Here is a 3,553-nt window from a genome sequence, read left to right as displayed (position 1 = left end):
AAAAGCCATAAATTCATAACCTGCACAGAAACTAAACCGTAAAGCAGTAACAAGCAGTAACAAGATGATGCCTCCATTCTAATTAAAACAAAACCACATAGTTCATTAATCATCTTCTCCTGGAGCTGAGCAGCGCGGCAGGGCCAGGAACAGGACTTTCCAGCAGCTGCCGGCTGTGCTTTGGCCAGTTTTCATGCCTTGGGCTCCCAGCTCTCTCTCCCATTCCCGCCATCAGGAATGCAAGCCTCCGAGCACCCCAAAGTGACTAGGACTGCTCCTAGCACGCCGTGTGCTCCATGATTGCTGGTTATCCCTGTTTTTCTATTGCAGGTGTCCTTGGAGTGGAGTGAAATTAAGTCGCTTCCAGCAGGTAGAGGAGCACCCACCAGGACACCAAGGAAGACTTATCAGTGTTTCAAACCAGATATCAGACACTGCAGCACAGCACTGGCCCCCCGCCGCGATTTTCTATTTTATGTCGTTTGGGGAAAATCCTTTTCTTCCAACTCCCCTCCCTGGGCACGGATGACATATTGGCCTTTAGGTATTAATGGTATTCATAAGCTATCAGCAAACTTTATCACTTCACTCATTGCTGATCTTGGACCCTACTTCAAATGGTGGTACAGAGGTCAGAGGATCGAGATGCTGTCACCAGCCCCACACACCACCAGCGAGATCCCCTCCGACAGTTACCTGAGTGCCTACGGTACTTGAATTAACAAGGCGCTGCTGGCAAACTGTTTGTTTTCCTGGTTCCCTGGGGAGCGGCTCGGGCGGCCCCAGACACGCACGTCCATCAGCAGAAACACCTCCTGCCCTGGCAGAGCCTGACTTTTGCCATGGACACCAAGCTCTGACCACCTGACCAGTGCCTGGCAAAACCAGGGCTTCCCGCTCGGAAACAGCGGGCCGTCATCCTCCCCGTGAGGCCGTTTGCTTTTGATTAAGAAAAGCGGAGCTTACACTTTCCCTTTCCAAACCACCCGTGTGATCCCTGGCAAATGCTGGTGCTGTTCTCCTCACCCTCTCGCTTTTTTTACCTTTTTTTGGAGTATAATGGAGCTAGATATGAGTGCTGCCAAAGGAAGAATTATTGAGGTTTAAGTGAATCTGTAAGATAGCTTTAAAGTGAGCTCTTGACTGGAGCCTTTATCTCATTGACTCGCTGGAACGGCTCTTTTTTATCATACTATTTATGGCAACAGCCTTAACAGAGATAAATAGGTCTGCAGACAATAACACACTTGCAGAGAGCAGCATATGGAAGTCTTGCAGGTTTCAAATCCCACTGGGCTGAACAGACTCTTCAACAATCTCCTCGAGGCCTCTGCTTGCTCCCAAAGAGCTCTGCCCGTAGGAGAGGGGCAGCAAAGGATGCTGCTCTCACACCCAGAGTTTGAGCTTGGACAGCACGCGAACGCCGAGCCGGGAGGACACCGGGAAGGCTCTGGGCAGGGACGGGCTGCTCCGCCGGCACACGGCCGCTCCAGGGTCCCCCGGGTGAGCAGAGCAGTTCTGCAGAAGGATGAGCACCTTTCCCTTCCCGCTGGTTTTCAGCACCTTCTCAAATGTCCTGCGTCCAGAATTGATCAAAACCCGGTGGAAGGCATGCGCTGCCCATGGCCACCCCCCCACCAAGCACCCTAAAAGTCAGGGCAGGAGTTACCGCTCTGCTTCGGTGCCTGTGCCCGGTGGCCTCCGGTGTTCGAGTTCATTGCTGGAGCTACCCCGGTGCCAGCAGGACCGACTCCTGCTTCCAGAGCTCAGCGATTTAACCCTCTCAGATAGCTCATTCACGACCATCACTGCCCTTAAATTCTAGGTATGCACACAGGTATGCGAGCACCCCGCCATGCGACAGAGCCTTAAGCCCTGACTCAGGCCTCTCGGAGACAATAATACAGAATGAGCACACAAGGAAAGCTTTACGTAATATCGGATAATGAAAGCTTATCCCAGAACAACTCAGATCCTTTTACTTGTCCTTTATCACTCCTCTCTGGCTGGCGGCATGGAAGGCAGGACGCACTGCCTGATGCCACCTGGAATGGGGCTGTGCTCCGTCCATCTCTCGCGCCCAAACCTGTTCAGACATCCAACACATCACTTAAAATTCTGATTTCTTTTCTGGCTCCCTGATAGCTCAGTACCTGCATGTCCCGCTGTCAGCTAAGCCTCTGGCAACTGCAAACACGGATGCCAAGTGCCCAGAGCAGAGCTGCCTTACGGGCTGGCCTGCCCTGCTCCTCCGCAGGGCACAGCTCTTGCACAGAAACTCCCCGAGCTGCCTGGGCATCCTGGTACCCCCCGGACACAGACCCCGAACCTGAGGAGCAAAACCCCACAACAAGCAGTGGGGAGAAACAACTGGATTTCAATCCTCAGCTGAGACTCAGTGCTGGTGTCTACCATACCCACACTGGCTCAGGCAGCCACCCACTCTCCTGCTCTTTCAAGGACGAAAACGTCTCCTCTGCTGCCCCTCTCCCTTTTCACCAGCCCTCAGAAAGCACCGCGTGAGCATCACCCCCTGACCCGCAACCCTCCCACTGAGCAAAGGAGCAGCTGGTCCATCTGGCAGGAGGGACATGTAAGAATTGGAGAAAGATGACAAATTAAATACAAACACTCCACGCTTGGGGCCTCCAAACAAATATGACAGAGGCTTCAGGAACAGCAAGGTAAACTCAATTATTTACATCTTAAGACAAAAGCTAAAAAATTATCATTTCTCCAAGCAGGCCAGGAAAGCGAAGATGCTCGAAGGGAGGGTTGAGAAATGCCATCAGGGAAGAAAGCCTTGTTGGGAATAGGTTAATGCTGAAATGTCACGCCCAAAAGGGCAGAGGAAATGACACTTTCTCTCCTCTTGACATTGAGGGTTTTCTTTCTGCAAAATGAAGATAACAACCTTTACCTGCTTCCCAGGTGGTTTATAAAGATTCAGTTCATTAGCATTAGGAAAGCACTCAGTGATCCTTGCAGAGGAGCTGCTGCAGGAGTCTGAGAAGCAACACCAAACATCCCCCCCTGACACTGAAGGCAGCCCCCCCTCCTGCTGCAGGGCCCAGCAGCACCAGGCACTACGAGCCCACCGTCCCCAGGTGAGCAGATGCTCTGGTACCCCTACAGCTGGTTCCTGGGAGCACCTACAGACCTGCAGCTCAGGCCAGGTGCTGAGGGGAACACGTCCCCTTTCCTCCCCTCCTTGTCCCCTGACACTATCAAAAGGCTGCAGTGGATTTTTAGCCCCACTGCTGGAAAGGCACACGGGGTCGGCTGCCCCAAGGGAAGAGCCAAAGGGATGGGAATCACCCGGGATGGAAATCACTTCCTTCTGACAAAGCTGCTGTGACAGTAAAGACTTTTGGACACAACTGCACATATGGTGGCTTAGCTGTAGGGCTGGACAGGCTCGTCTGAAAGGAAAAAACCAAACAAAAAATAAAAAAGCTGCTCAGGGCCTGTGCCCCACGTTGCTGTGCTGCTGGTGGGGGCCGCTCTGCCGCTGCCCCAGCCCCTGCCCGCGTGGAGCCCGCGGGATGCTCAG

At 53.0% G+C, this 3,553-nt stretch overlaps 1 protein-coding gene across 1 annotated transcript in view; it reads right to left on the bottom strand.

Annotated features, from left to right (window-relative positions):
* The window catches only part of LOC104158999 (plexin-A2-like), a 151,310-nt gene that overhangs the window by 63,907 nt on the left and 83,850 nt on the right, over positions 1-3,553 (bottom strand).

Source organism: Cariama cristata, unplaced genomic scaffold (assembly GCF_000690535.1).
Source record: "Cariama cristata isolate BGI_N322 unplaced genomic scaffold, ASM69053v1 scaffold2243, whole genome shotgun sequence".
NCBI lineage: Eukaryota > Metazoa > Chordata > Aves > Cariamiformes > Cariamidae > Cariama > Cariama cristata.
The sequence above is the reverse complement of the archived record's forward strand: the minus strand, read 5'-3'. Positions and strand labels throughout refer to the sequence as shown.